Source organism: Oryzias melastigma, linkage group LG24 (genome assembly GCF_002922805.2).
Source record: "Oryzias melastigma strain HK-1 linkage group LG24, ASM292280v2, whole genome shotgun sequence".
NCBI lineage: Eukaryota > Metazoa > Chordata > Actinopteri > Beloniformes > Adrianichthyidae > Oryzias > Oryzias melastigma.
Genome location: NC_050535.1, coordinates 17,065,953 through 17,082,571, shown reverse-complemented (window position 1 = coordinate 17,082,571; position 16,619 = coordinate 17,065,953). Strand labels below are relative to the sequence as shown.

The window sequence follows — 16,619 nt, the reverse complement described above, 5'->3', positions numbered from 1 at the left end:
TGGAGCTTGACTGGCCACACTAGACAAGAGCAACTCAACAGCAGACTGCTACTTGTGCTGCTGTGTATTTTATACCACCTTGTGCAGGACAGCTTTTACCATTTATAGAAATGTTCTAGTTAAACCCCTCTTTAAGCATCTATGGTTCCACTTATCATAGAACTGCCCAAGCACTTCAAAAAACCAACACAGATAGTAAATGTGCTCTTCTTTTGATCACATCACAAAGAACGTATTCGCCAATTATTCCAACTGAGCATCCAAAATTTACGATTCAATCAATCAAAATAAGCCCGTTTACTTTAGTTCTCTGAAGTGCTGCACAACCGACCCGATGAAAGTCTCACAGGAATGTTGCTTTTATCCCAAAGCAACAGCAGCATATAAGTCAAAATTCTCTTTCTTGTGAGAATAAACCTTTTTTGACCTGTACTAACCAGGTCATTCATTTAGGATTCTGACACACCAGCTTGGCAAACAGACATACAATAGCTCTTTCACTTCCTTTATTACCACTTGACTGGGTTTCATGGCTGTCATCAAATTTGGGCATGGTTAGATAGATCAAACTTTCAGACAGATGGGCACAAGGGTCCAAAAAAGCATACAGATTAAAAAAAATCCTGAATCTTTTTTTTCCAAGTAATAGTTTACTGTCAGTTTAATACAAATCCATATGTACTTCCCCAGCCACCCTATGGGATAAATGGGGGTTGTGGAAGTAGTTTCCATGGTGAAGGCATTCATGGACTACAACAATAAATCCCCATGGAGACAAGAGATTACCACAGCAAAAATACAGATTAGTAGACGAGTGCGTAGATAACAACAGAGATTATGACCATGTCTAAACCCATTTAAAACAGCATCCGATTTACAGGAAATAGTTCCTGTTGAACCAACCAGAACTTCAACAGCTGCTTTCCACTGGCTCCTCCCATCTTTCCTCGCACATCCTATTTGATGCCTCAATCTGGGAGCGGTCATACCTCAGATCCTTGATGGATTAATCCACATGAAGGAAATATTGTACTCAGTTTTAGCAATAACTTTAAACATTTAAACTAGTTTAATTGGGTTCCAGATGTTGTTTAAAAAAGAAAAAAGATTTAAAATAGGACAATAAAATCAAACAACATTCTGTGAAGGTTAACATCCCAGCTTCACATAGTGAGCAGAAAGGTTCACTAGAACGTAATAGAAAAATTGTGTTACAATAAGTCATAAAAACTGAGGAGGAGTACAAAGAAATACTATGCCACGGAATAAGACACCACTTTCAGTTAAAGGTGACAATAGGCCATTGTTCAGTGAACATTCACATTGACCTCCATCTGCTAATGTGTCAACCTGCAGTTCACACAAGGACAGTGCTGGGCCTAATAGTGTGGTCCTCTCTTTATTATCCCTTATTTATTATTCTGTACGTTTTTTGATTTGTAAAAACTTAATCACACTCTCAACAATTTCTGCAATCTTGGTACCAAAACGTTCAACTCATTAAAGATGTGATTTTTCAGCCCTATTGAAAATGAATAGGATATTTTTCAAATTTATAACATTCAGCATGTTCAGGACATTCGTGCTTTTACATTTACTTTTTGAAATTGTACACAATTGTTCAAATTTTACGCAAGTTTTGCGATTTTTTTTTCCACAGAATTCTCTAAATATATTTGCACTTTCTGCAAATTATGTAAGTTTGGTATCAAAACATGTTAAGGACATGTTGAGGTTTTTCCGGCTAATTTCGAGTTTATCTACTATTTTTGCTACATAGTAACATTTTTGGCTAATTTGTCATCTACTGAGGTTTTTCTGGGCAAAGTCTGAGTTAAGATAATATTTTAGCGACATCTTAGCTTTTTAGCTAATGTGGAATCTACTGAGATTTTTTTATGCTATTCTGAGTTAAGCTAGTATTTTAGCAACGTGCTGGCATTTTTGGATATTTCGGTATCTACTGAGGTTTTTTGGGCTAATTATTAGCTAAGCTGGTGTTGTGGCGACGTGCTTCTTTTTTTTATGGGTCATTTGGTATCTACAGAGGTTTTTGGGCTAATTCTGAGTTAGCCAGTATTTTGGTGACGTGCTACCTTTTTTGGCTAATTTTTTGGGCTATTCTTGAGTTTAGCAAATATTTTAGCACCATGCTAACATTTTTGGCTAATTTTGCATTGACTGAGGTTATGTGGGAAACTATGGAGTTAAGCTTGTATTTAGCAACCTGCTAGCTTTTTTGGCTAATTTAGCCTCTACTGAGGTTTTTGGGGTTAATTCTGAGTTACGTTAACTATTACTATTTGCTATTTTAGCAAAGTTGCGATTGTTTTCTCGAAATTCGTTGAATTCTTTGTGCACTTTCTGTAAATTATGCAAGTTTGGTATAAAAAAGTTAATTATTCAGCAATTAAAATACATTTCTGTAGCCTCTTCAGCAAACAGCTTCAGCATCTTCAGCAACCACATTCAACAAAAAGGATTCACACTAGCATTATCACATTTAATGCAACTTTTCTAGTATAGAAATGCGTTACTTGGTCTGACATAACACAATTTTAGCTATAAAATATTTTGGAATTTTGTGTTTAAAAAAATCCATAATACAAAAGATTAAAGGCACCAATGTATTCTGCATCATCACAGAAATGACAGCAAAGGTTGAATACTGCAAAATACTTCACTCTGTTTAGAATACCAAACATAATTTAATAAGGAATTTATTATGTCAGTCCAATGGTATCCAACTACAGCATCTAACTTCCATCATATTTGTTTGCATTTATTCTCGCCACTTCTGTTAAATCACAGTTCATTTTTGACAGCTGCTAAAATGGAGAACAAACATTAATATTGGACAAAATACATTGAAAAACAGTGTTCCCACAAGTTCCTTCATGTTAAATTTAAGACTTTAAGATCTTTTAAGACATTTTTAAGGGCCATGTATGTCAAAAATTAAGACCAATTTCTTAGTCTATTTCCTCTTTTATCAATTATTTTGTGTTTTATAATTTATTACTATTTTTTTTTTTACCAAAACTGCAGCTTCTTAACTTGTTGTTTGTGGTTTGTGCCGTGATGCTTTAGATCTCTTCTTTTTTTTTTTTAAATCAAAACAGCAGAGGGTATTCAGTGTATTAGTTCATAACTGGTTTTACCAATGTTTAGTTGCATCATTTTAACTAAATAATCTTGGCTAGAAAAATTAAGTTTTTGACATGATATGTAAAACAAAGAACGTACAAGCTGAACAATTTTAAGGCTCAGATATCAAATTCATAAATTCATAAAACTTTTAAGACTTTTTAAGACCCTGCGGGAACTCTGGAAATAAATCCAATTGGTTGGGGTTCACACATAGTCAACCAAAAGTGCTGCCAATAGCTTTCCCAAAACATTGCTCCATAGACTAAATTTTGACCGTTTTAGAGCCTCATTTTTGAAATTATCCCAAATGTAAAGAGAACTGAATCCTAATCTGTGCTGTTCTTTTCATGATCTTCCCATCTGTCATGCATGTATAAACACCAAAAAGACAAGGCAGATGCAAGACAGAGCATCTAGAATACTTCTACAGATACTGGAACTCAATTATAACAGGAAAAAGCAAAACAGATGAGGGTTTATTTATCTTTAGCCACACATGCAGTCAAACACTGGCAGTGTGAAAATTTGGAACAGCCTTGTCTCTTTACACAGTACTCTGACCCTCAAACTGAGGATTACACAAAGGATAATCCCTGTGTATTTTGTCTGTCAGTCAGTCTGTCTGCTTGACCATCCGTCCGTCCATTCATCCCTTCCTCTTGCTGTCAGTCGCTGCTCTCAACGTTCCACCATCACCAAACGGCACATGTCCTCTTTGCTCTCTAAATGAAAGCCCATCTCAATGTGACACTTCGGTAACCTTCAGCGTGTCATTACTTTTGTAACTGTATCATTACTGACACTTCGTGATCACTATTATCACCCCAACAGCATCTGCTCTCACTGTTTGCTCCAAGAACAGAAAATATGTCGTCATTTTTGCGTTTAAAATTCATCATAAGTTTCAGACTTGTCAAGAAAGAAAACTTGATTATTGAGTTAAGTTTATGAGAAATATGCATCTTTCCCATCCAAATGGAGCATATTCTTTTGTCTAACCGCATAAAGTGCATCTCTCTGTCCCTCTGTGTGTTTTTTGTGCATAATGGGTCAGCTCAAAACTACCATTGTCAACCTCACTGCTCCCCTATTCAGCGATTAAAGCAGCCAGGCGCAAGTGCCTTCCTCGTCTGTGTGAATGTGAGACTGAGCGACAGTGTGTGCATGCTGGGAACAAAGAACGGGCGGGTCGCACAAGTTCACAAGAGAAGAGCAGCATTTTACTAGGAGACAGAGGAAAAACGGATGGAAAAGATGAGAAGAGAAGGAAAAAAAAGCAGGTAGGGGCAGCGTGGGGAGAGGACACGAAGGGACAATGGCAGACATTGAAACTGCAGAGCTCAGCCAGTGCAGTGGGTGTGGTGCTACTACAACAAGAGAGCATCCCATCCAGGGTGGTAATGATAGATGCTTTTGCAAAACAAATGACTTCATAAGTATTGTGGTGTATGATTACAGTTGCCTTCTGGGGCAAGTTGCAGACGTGACCATCCTGTCCAATTGATAATAATAAATAAATAAAAAACTTTGCGTCTCAGAAGCTAAATTTCTTGGAGATTGGACTCAAAATTAAGCATTCTCTAGAAAGAAACTTCAAAATATTCTTCATTTTCCTCCCTTTTATCATTCAAAAGACACAATGCCTTCAAAATCTATCAACAAACCCGTTTTTTAATCCAAACAAATGGTCAGTTATTATTGCATAACGAGATTCAGTGGAATATTTAGGCATCTGGTATCTGCAAATTCCAGAGCAGCAACCTTTGACCTTCAACCAGGAAACAGGAAGTAGCCCTCCTCCTGCTTCTCTGGGCCAATTTCCCATCTCTCCATCTCCATCCTTATAATTTCACCTTCGATTCTCATCTTTAGCTGGAAGTCTCAGTATCTGTACGAAACTATCTGGTGAGATGTGTCAATGTCAGAAACAGGAGGTCACAGAGGACAAAACATATGTGAACGTTGTTGACGTAAAGAAAAACATACGCAAAAACAAAAGCTTTTTCACAGAGAAATGATGCCAATGATGCATGTATAAGACACGTGTCAAAGTCGAGGCCCGGGGGCCAGATCCGGCCCTCCAGATCATTTTATTTTATTGTTACTAATGACCTGATGTTATCCAGCGCTTATTTCAAACTTGTATCATTTTGACGAAATATATTTTTATGAAGAGTAAAATATTGAAAGTTATTTAATATTCTGGAATAATATTCCTGCCCTTTTATTATGATAAAAAGTTACTGTTTAGAATTTTAAAAATTTGCATTCTGTTAGCTTCTTAAAGTATTTTGGAGTTTAGCTAATATTCCAGCACCATGCTAGCTGTTGCCTAATTTAGACTTTTTTCAAAATTTTCAAGCTATTCTGAAGTTTAGCTATTTTTCAATAACACGCTAGCTGTTTAGGCTAACCTAAGTTTTTTTCTTCTTTTTTTTTTTTAATTTGGCATCTAGCTAATATTTTAGCTGGGTATCAGCTTCAGCTTACAGCATTCACGCTAGCATTATTGCAGGTAATGCTATATATATATTTTATCTAGTTTATAATTATGTTAAAAAGTTATGGCTTAAAAGCTTTAGAAATTTCGTTTTAGAGTGTTCAATAAATGTTTATCCAGTTCGGCCTGCGACCTAAGGTGTGTTTTGGATTTTGGCCCCTTGTGTGATTGAGCTTGACACCCCTGATGTATGAGCAAAAATGCACAAGGTCAGTCCAAAATTTATGGAGGATGGAAAAACCTTAATTTTAAACAAACTTGCCCAACTATTAGTCTGAACAAACAAGTCCTAATATGGGAAAAAAACAACAATTAGAAAAATGCTCTTTAAAATAAAAAATAAAATATGACTGAACAAGGCTGTTTTTTGGCCTTTGTTAAACATTCTCTCTTTCACAAAAGATATCACACACTGTTTCCTTGTTCCTGCACTCCCTATGAAAAGTTGAAGAAACTTAAGAAGCGCTCTAAAGCTTCAAATGAGAACATGTAAGCAGATATGCACTCCCATTCATCGCCCTTTTTCCTCCCACTTCTTAGTTCTGATTCCAAACCCTAACATAAACATTTTTACTACGCAATGGTTCCACATGACTACTTGATACATCAATCAAACAAATCGGTCATTTTCTAGGAAATAGTTTCGGCAGAGTGGCAGGATTTCATTAAAAATTCAACTCTGAGTTGAAAGCAGGGCTGCTGGTGTGAAGTAAGGTTGCACTCATTTCCCATCATCCTTTTGTTTACACGCTCTCCCACTTACAGTCCCTCAGACCACCAAGCGAACATTAGCAGTTCAACAAAAATGGCGAGCAAAATCAGAGTTATCCAGCCGTAGAGTTAATATCCAGATTCCAGCTCGAACGAGGTAAACAAAAACATTCATGGATCTATTTGTCTGCAAGTGGATGCATCAGAATGGAGCAGAGCAGGGAACTTATGGCCTTCAGACCTTCAGATTCAATTATAATTCAGGAGGCAATGATTCGATTATGACACAATTATCAATGTTTTCTCTTTACCACAAGACCAATACTTTTCTTCACCAGAGTAAATTTTTAAGTAAGGGCAAGATCAGTACATTTCTTTAACTTTTATTAAGAACATAAAAATTCTGATATAAAAAAATATTTTTTTTGGTAATCAAAAATCTTTCACAGCATCAAAAGCTGAAAAAAAATTCCCTGAACTCAACAACTTACAATTCAATATTATTTTTTTATCATTAGACCAGCTTTTATGGGATGCTTTTAACTCACGTCAAGCAAAATAGTGTTTAGCTAACAACTGAACATATTTCTGTACAATGTTAAACAGCTTTCATTCTCCACTACAGAATACGGTCTCAAGTCCTTTGGTATAAAACGTCCGATTGACTTTATTATTCTTTTTGTCTTTTCCAACGATGGTGGAGGTTTCTTTAGGACAGAAGTCCCCAAACGTTTTCTTCTGATGGCCATTCAACTGTTTTTTTCTGTGATGTCGGGTCAGTTTTTAGGCTAACAGAAAAAGTGCAACAATCGCGAGGTGTGTCCAAATTAGGGCTGGGAATCACTGGTACCTCACGATACGATGTGATACGCAATACATAGCTCATGATATTGATGATATCGCGATACTGCGATAATTGGTAAAAATTGTCTCTAATAACTCACAATATGTAGAACATTTATTTTATTGGAAAATATATCCCAATTTATTTTTAGCTTGAACACAATAATAATATATAACTGTTGTCTTATTTTGTGCAACAAATAATAGACACTTTAGTGCAACATTGCTGAAATCAGTAATACTATGTCTTTGATAAGCACCGACACAAAGTGAATTGGAATTACCTGTAAAATTCAGTGTAAACAATAGTAAACATGAACAGCAGTGCCTTTACTTAGTGCAAAATTGTAATAAACAACAGAACAAAAATGTAATAATTCAAGTAGCTGCCAAGGAAAATAACAGCCAGTTTGTCGCACCAGCCAGTTTCGCAACAAGCGCCCCCTATCTACCTCCAAAGGAATGTCTCACCAAAGGATGACAAATATAACGTTTTACAGACTCTTCAAATGAAAATAAAAGATCGATACTTGATGAGAATCAATCGCAGGACTAAATGTCGCGATATATCAACATTTTGGCACACCCCTAGTCCAAACCTAAACATTTATGTCTTTCCAGAGTCCCACACAAAACCAAATGTTATATAATCCCATTCTGTAATCTTCACAGAAAACACATTACTAAAATATTTCAAAAATTAAACAAAAAAAGAAAAAGTAACAAAAACATGTGTCTGCGATATTTTTCAGGGGCCAGCCCAAATAGGAAGGTGGGCCGGATCCGGCCCGCGGGCCGTAGTTTCCAACAGTTTTTCGACCTTTTGAAGTGCTCGCAGGAGAACTTGTTGAAGCTACACTCACGTTGGCAGCACCTGAACGGTTTCTTCCTTCCTCGTCCTCCTTTGAATGGAACCGTGCAATGTGATTTTGATCCTTTCATTTTGGCGTGACAGAACTTGCACATGACTCTTTTCCAACTGACTGTCCACTTTATAAAAGCCAAAATGCTTCCAAATGGTCGCTTTAAGTTAAGTCGGGGTGAATCATTATTTATTGGATTGTAATCGATGCATCTAATAATCAATTTTTCCCCCACCACTAGCAATTTTAAAACAGAAATACTCAAAAATGGCATTTTAAGTAGGGCTGGGTCGATAAGATTGATTCATCGATTTGAATCAATTTCAGCTTAATAATCAGTAATCAGTTCATAAAAATATAGATCGATTTAGCACATAAAGTTAAAGTCCCCTAGCTTAATGCTAACGTTTAATGGAATTTCCCATAGGACGGCTAATGCTAACGCTCAACCTAAACATATATTGCTGACTAAATGAACATCTTTATAAACTCACAGGCATACATTTTCTAAACTCTTTTAAGGAAATATTTTTTAAAATAACCATTTGTGGTCTAAAACATCGTTTTTTTGCTCATACTTTCTTCATCTTCTTCTTTTGGAATAAGGGGTAATGCTATAGCGTGATCACCACCTAGTGGCCAAACTGAAACGTGCTCCAGGAGAAGCAGAACAATGTTTCCAATGTTAAACATTTTTGTTACAACTTCTCCTTTAGAGAATCACTGTATGCTTTTAACAATGTCATTATTTCAATAATACATTTTAGATTATTTGAACTGCATCAGATTATTATATGAATATATTCAAAACATGTAGCAGATTATTAATGTATTATTAAACTAATGTGTAAACTCAAAATTCAATTAAATTGAGACAATTGAAAGAATCGAAAAAATTAGAATCAAATCGTTTCTGGAAATTATTATCGATACCCAGTCCTAATTTTAAGCATAATTTTCTTAATTTGCTGCGAGAACATGTTAAAAACATCAACAATGATTGAACAGATCCATGTCCCTTTTGCAGAGCAAAATTTGCAGAAAACATGCCACAAATATTTACTTTATAAGAGGCAAAACTTCAAATGAAATATTTCTGTGTGTTGTTTCCTCTGTTGTGGCTTAAAAAAAAAAGATGAAGGCTCGGCCTGGTCCTGCCCTGGTCTGCTCAGCCTCTCTCTGTGAGAATGTGACCCCGGTCTGATTAATCTCTTTTTAACTATGGGTGGCTTGGTGCCAAAGCCACAGGCCCACGCTCTGTCTCTGTTTTTTACTCTATCATTTCTTTCAGAGCTGGAAACATGCCGGGGAAGGCTGTTTGCCCTCTCCGTCTTCCCCACTGATGAGAAATGTTACCATCAAACACAAGGACTGCTCTTTTCTTCCCTAATGGACCCTCTTATCAAAGCACAAATAAAGCCGGACTACTGTCATGCTAATTTACAATCACACTTCAGTGTCTTTAACTTTATTTAGCTTGTTTGCTTGACACAATTAGGGCTAACTGTAATTTTCCTTGTGGCTACAACAAAAGTGGTCTTATTGAATCAAATGACCCAACCTCCTCCTCCTCACATTTTGTCCTCGCCAGCCAACCCCAGCATCTCAATCCACCTTTCTTTGTGCCCACATCACCATTTCGGCCACCCCCGAACCTTTCTTCATCTCAAATAAGCTAAACACAGCATTGCGGCTTGCATTCATCCATGTCTCTCCCATCTTCTTTTTGGTAAAAACACTCCTAAGTAGGGCTGGGAATCACCTCACGATATTGATGATATCGCGATACTGCAATAACTGGTAAAAATCGTCTCTAATAACTCACAATATGTAGAAGAATATTTATTTTATCCTAAGTTATTTTTTAGCTTGAACAAAATGAACAACTTGTGTCTTATTTTGTGTCACAAACAGTCACTTTAGTGCAACGTTGCTGAAATCAGTAATACTATCTTTGACAAGAATTGACCCCAATTAAATTGGAATTATCTGTAAAACAATAATAAACATGAACAGCAGAGCCACTACTTAGTGTAAAATTGTTGTAAACAACAGAACAAAAATTGAATAATTCAAATAGCTGCCAGACACAATTAGGACCTCCAATTAGGGCTGGGGTATGAAACGATAAATATCGCAATAGAACTTTTTTCTTGATAGAAGAATGAGTCTATCGCGATAGACCAGTAGCGATCATTTTCTCCTGTTTGCCGAGTAAAAGTTAGTCACCACATGGTCGAGTAAATGTTTGTATCTAATTATTTATTTTTACTAGCTCTCATTTTAGTCATTTTCCTCTCCAGTGCCTTCGTCTGTATGCAAGGTAAACAAAGGCACGTGAGCCACCACACCCCCGCGGTCACTTCCACTAATCATTTCTGTAGCGTTTAGTTTCGGCTGACGAAGGAACATCTGGTGATTTTAAACCAGTCAGAACTGGAAGACAAACCTGCTGGACTTATATTAGCAACATAAAGTTTGATATAAAGTGTTGATTTGGTGACCGCGATGTAGCATTAGCATGATGCTAATGCTAATGAGCTGCTCCCTGTGAAGTCTTGATGTGTTCACAAACTCGTTTACAGTCGAACAATATTTCACTGCCAGGACTTTGAGACGTGGCGGATAAATCCAACAAAATTCATTTATAGGACATTCATAAAAAATGGTTTTAATATAATGACAGAATTGAATCTACTGTGTTAGCAGAGAGTGTTAAATAATAACTGCAACCTTTTTTTCTCAGCGTGTTAGATCTCAACAACCTGCTTTGAGCCTCAGAGCATTTAAATTAACAAATATAGTCATTTGGTTTATATCGTGATATATATCGGTATCGCACAATATGGAAAAAACTTTATCGAGATATAAAAAATTCCATATCGTCCAACTCTTCCCCCAATGGAAAGTCTCACCAAAGGATGACAAATTTAACATTTTACAGCTTCTTTAAACAAAAATAAAAGATCAATACTTGGTGAGTATTACTTAGGACTAAATGTTGTGATATATCGCAATATCAATATTTTGGTACACCCCTACTCCTAAGGTGGTTTGCTGACGACAAACCACAAATCTCGACTTGTGCATGTGACAACTGTTCTGAGCAACATAACTCATTGAAGCCATTACGGAAGTAATAGGAATCAAGAAGTTTTTGGCCACGGTGCAGGAGCTCTGGATTTTGGACAATTCTCTTTGGAAAGCATTCCAACTTTAATGGGACAGTCGGTCTATCTGTGCGTGTCTGAGCTAATGTGACACGCTTTGCTCCTGTTGAACCCGCAACAGCGCCGGCATAAAAACACATATGAACACAATCAAACACACAAAGATGTTCCCATAGCCCTTCCGAATGGTTAAGCAATATCATTCCCTCTACTCCTGGCTCGCACTCCGTCTACTTTCTCATCCATTTTCACCTTCCTGTGCTTCTCTTTTCTATTTCTGCTACATTCACGTCATTTGTGCACGACAGGATCAAAAGTTAGTCTCAAGCCTTTCACAAAGTAAAAGTGAAGAAAGAAGATGTAATGTTAGCCGCAGTTCATCTTAATATAACCCTAAACCTGCTTCTCCAAACAACCACACAACTCACTGTCAATTAGACACATAAATCGAATAAACTTATACTTTTTGAACAGAAACACTAAAATATCTTTAAAAAAAAAAAAAACACACAAAGAAATGTATTATTAAAGGAAGAAATAATTCAATCATGAACTCATTCCTACAAACTCAAAGTAAGCTTCAGCTACATTTAATGAGCAAACTCTCTCCACCAGAACATCCAATTAAAGCTTCTCATTAGTGGAATTAACAGAGCTGCCACTGTTCAGCACATCCTGAGACGCACTGAGTGAACATGGCACTGATGAGTATAGATAAAGTATAGGCACAGCAAGGGGCCTGACAGGAAGAAGACGTACATGCACCCAGCTCTGGGTAGTACGCCATTAACCTTTCTATATTTCTATGACTTTTCTTTGATAAAACTTACATTTATAGGAAAAAAAACGATAAAATAATGAGAAAAATGTTCTGTATATGATACAATTTAAAAAATTCCTGGATGTTTTGACTATTGCTGCGAATTGTGTTCCACTTAAAATTATCTTTTTTTGTACGATTTTAAATCTTTGACTTAAAAGCATATTCAAACGTGCTTTGGCACTGCTAGCACTACCTATTCCTATGCCAATTATCTTTGGATTCATTTCAAAAGCGTTCCCATTGGTCTTTTAATGCTGTTTTTTCCCAATTTTTTTTTTTTTAACTGTCGTTTTCTAGGACATAGTTTCTGCAAAGCAGCAAGAGTTCACCAGAAATTCACCTTAGAGTTGCAGGCGGGACTGTTGGCAAGGAGTAAGCCTGCCATTTTTTCCCATCATCCCTTTGTGTACACAGCCCTTCACAATCCCAAGCCTCCAATACTGGTGCAACAAAAATGGTGAACAATATTAGAGCTATCCAGCCATACAGTTTTGGGATGCCAGCACGGATGAGAAAAGCAAAGACGTATAAGGATTAGGGATGTAACAATTCAGTCAAGCCACGATTCAATTTGATTCACAGTTTTAAAGTCATGATTGCTCGCACTCGGCTCAAATGACCGTTCACACGCAGCTTTAAGGAAAAAGAAAGACAAAGAGCTAAAGAGAGTTGATGAAAAAGAGCACGGCTCCCGGGAAGAAGTCAGAAGGTAAACAGTCGTGAAGCTGCATAATCACCCAATGACTGTTGTCACGGTAGATTGGTCAAAGTTGCGATGAAAATGTAAAGTTGCCGGGTGAGTGACAAATCTCAGCTTTGATTAAATTTGAATTAATAGTTGCAATCACAACATCGCAAAATCCTGAAAGGCCTGACTTATGTGAAACTTTCAAATCCGAATGTCCCAGGAGGGAAGCACAGCACAGTCATACAGGTGTGCGCACACACTCACATCAAGCCTGCATGAGGAAATGTTATCAGCTCTGCATTTTTCTAAATTTAGGCAAAGGCCGAGACAAAACAATTTTTTTATATTCTCCAATGACGAACATGTTGACAAGTTTGAATCTTTTTTTACCAATTCACGAAGAATCGTTACATCCTTAATATCATTATTATGTTATTTGTCTTCAAGTGGATGCATCAGAATGGAGCAGAGAGCTTTTAACTTCCTGTTGTAGGTCCTATCTACAAGCTTTTTCCAGTGTAATTTTTTTTGTCTGTTCCTGATTCAAAAGGATATTAATTAAAAAAAAAAAAAAAAAGACTCAGAAGCGCCAGTTTAAGACTTATTTTCTTTATATATGTCTTCCATCATGAGAAAAAAATGCTCCAAGAATATGTTAAAAACACAATTTTCATTGGGGTGGGTCTTTAAGATTCCTCCATTAATACCAATAATAAGATGTTCACTTGCAAAAAAGCATGCCTTCCAGCACGGGTGTGGGATCATGCAATTTCTTTAGAAATCCAGCTCTCTAATCATGAAGAGTACCTGTACAAACTGGAACACCAATTTAAACCACTTTCAAAAAAAGGGACAGATAGAACGGTGCACCCCTAGGCAAACGCTGGTTTGTGCAGATCAATAAAAAAAATCTAAAAATGTCAGCAATATTCTAAATTGGAGACATAATACAAGTTTTACAATCTCTCAATTGCACATTAGAAAATAAATGTGCAACATTTCAGCTTATTCTTATTCCAGTGTGTTCAATCAAAACTCCAGAAATTAGTATTAGTATAATTCATAGTTCTGAATATTTCATATGCATTCAGTTCAGTTTCAGAGCAGTTTGAGAGCATTTGCCATCTGCTCAGACAAGGAAAAACAAGTTTGCACTCTATACTCTCCACTACATTCAAAGGGATGGCTATCATGTTTAATAACCCCACCCTAAAAAAAATGGACGTGCGCATAGACAGCTTGGTCCATGCAAGAAGAAATCCCCTTTTGGATTCAGTAAGAAATCTAGTAACAATTCATGCATTTTTTTTTCTAAAAAAATATCCTGAATTATGTCACAAACTGCTACTGGAAAATAAAAAATACCACATATTATCAAACAATAGCATGAAAAATATTAAAATGAATGAAAAGCTTCCCTATTAGCATCATGGAGCAGATTTAGGTGTTTTGATTGATCCGTGACGTCATAAATACGTAGGGAGGAATTTAAAAGAAGCGACTAAAAACATTTTAATGAAATTATTTACCACAAATGTATCTGTAAACACGAATATCCGTTAGCTGCTTTTTGCTAGCCGGTAAACAAAGCGCACGAGCCCGGGAACGTAAAGGTGATGATAACCGTGATAACACAGGAGAGGATAGGCGCCATGAAGAGACTCTCACACACAAGGCAGGTATGACCACATTTCCTACATAACGGGCTTCAGCGGGAAGAGCGCTGTTTCGCCATTTCAGTAGGTTCGGTTCGGGGATGCCTCGTGTATTTACCGTATCCTCCCCCTCCTTTACAGCAGCAAAAACCGAGTATTTTAAACGGATAGCATCCCCAAAATATATTAATGAAACCGCTGCTGATGTCTAAATCACGTGCCTTTAAGGGGGAAAAGAAAAAAATACCTGTTGGGATTTCCGTGGATTCGAACGGCGATATATATATATATTTTTCGAAAGGTGTTCCTCCTCAAAAGATGGTGTTTGTCCCCACAACCTCGGGCTACTAAAATCTCAACTACAATCCAACGCCGCACGTCTGGCCAGACCTCTGAGAAGACGTGTCTATCACCTACAAGACCCGCCCCCTACAGTGGAAAAAAATATGTTTGCCTGTCGCTGATAGGACACGAAGGAATTACTGTATTACATTGTCAAATTTGATTGGTCAGAATTTTTCAAGTCTGAATCGGAGGGATCTGGGATGACGGTGTGGCGAGACGGCGCCCTCTTTAGGACAGGCTGTGTCACTACAACATTTTGATGAGGATTCTCTGTTTGGAGAATGAAGAATTAAAATAAAACTGATGAATCAATGACTAAAATTCTCCTCTACACGAAATTAGGCTGTTTTATTTTTATGACAATATTTTTGTTTGTTTTAATGTAGTTTTTAATTTTAGTTTAAAGGAAGAATTTTGGGATGAAAGTCAGAATTCTGAGACTGTAGTCAAAATTTTCCATGGCCTTTTTTTTTTATCCTAATCCTCTTTTGTGCTGAACAAATTATGGCATCTGTTAAAATAAAAAAGCCTAACACCACTGTTAAAAATAAACAAAATTTGTAGTGTTGATCTTAAAATTAAAACGCAAACCTGTTTATCTTAAATGGAATATAAAATGGAATATAAAACTTTTGTTCAGTTCAAAATCTAAGTATCCAGAAGCTTTTCACGCAAATTTAAAATTTCATAATGGTTTGTATATTTTTCAAAGTTTTCCCATGTAGAATTAAAATATCAAAAACGTTGCATCTAACTCAGTCTTTGTTCAAATCAAATTCAAAGAAATATTGCAACTTTGGGTGTTCCAACTATAACTTTTTATGCAATTCACTATTTGTAATAGGCTAAGTCTTGCTGTGCTTTTCAAAATAAAACACAATGCTTGATTCATTTGATTTATTTCAAGCATAGATTGTGATTTTTTATTGATTGATTGATGTCAATGAAAAAGGTTTAAAAATTACGTTAGAAGGAAAATGTAGAAACAAAATACATAAGTCACAGTGTGTTTGAGGTGGGAGTGGAACAGGGTTTCTTTTCTTTTTTAATTTTTCATTTTTGATGAAACTGTTAAAGCTTCTCTATTATGATTCTCATAATACCATCTTTAGAAGTGGATCAATTGAGCTTGGTTATTAAAAAAAACGCAGAGCTGGTTTACTGAGTTAAGAAGATCTCATCCAGGACAAAAACTATTAGCTGTTAATAAAAACAAAGGTGCAACTGAGTAGTGACAATGGAGTGGAAGGAGATTAGCATATATAAAGGCAAATATATAAATAAATCCTTAAATAACATGGCTCAAAATAAATATAGGAACTTTATTAGTAGAAATAAAATAAAAATAAAGGTATTTATTGTTGGGATCAAAAAAAATATTTATTGTTTGTGGTTATTTAAAAGTTGTTTTTTTTACTTTTTCTTTTATTTAATTGATTTTTTAAGGGTTTTTTTTGTAGAAAAACACATCCTTTACATTGCAGTTTTAGTTAAAGTGCTGATACACTTTTTAAAGCTTTCAGTCAGACAGATTAATCATTGAACTGGTTGTGAAGTTTTTTTTTGTCTTGTCGCTTTGGCACATCTGGTAGTGCAGCAATTTTTGAGGTGTGACATCATTTCAGGTACTATTGTGTATTAAGTTTGTAAAATCCAAATGCTGTATCTGCAGAAACTATCTGTGAGTACTTGTGTATAGATAAGTTTTGAGTGTGAGGACGGAAATGATTTCAACGTAAGATAATTACCAAGTTATTGCAGTCACAGAAACAAACAAACAGAACAAAAGGAAAAATGTCCAGTTTGCATTTTCACTTTGAAGAAAAAAGTATTTGAAGTCTTGCAAGCATTGTAAGAAGAAAACCTAAAAG

At 36.1% G+C, this 16,619-nt stretch overlaps 1 protein-coding gene across 8 annotated transcripts in view; it reads right to left on the bottom strand.

Moving 5' to 3' along the window:
- The window catches only part of epb41l2 (erythrocyte membrane protein band 4.1 like 2), a 59,288-nt gene extending 44,408 nt beyond the window's left edge, over positions 1-14,880 (bottom strand). Inside the window, exon 1 of one of the 8 annotated variants that reach the window (XM_024291422.2) lies at positions 14,651-14,880. The gene's annotated coding sequence lies outside the window, so the exon portion shown is untranslated. The remainder of the gene's footprint in view (positions 1-14,650) is intronic. The other 7 variants (XM_024291420.2, XM_024291417.2, XM_024291419.2 and 4 more) reach the window with 7 other exon arrangements.
- Positions 14,881-16,619: the final 1,739 nt, after the last annotated feature.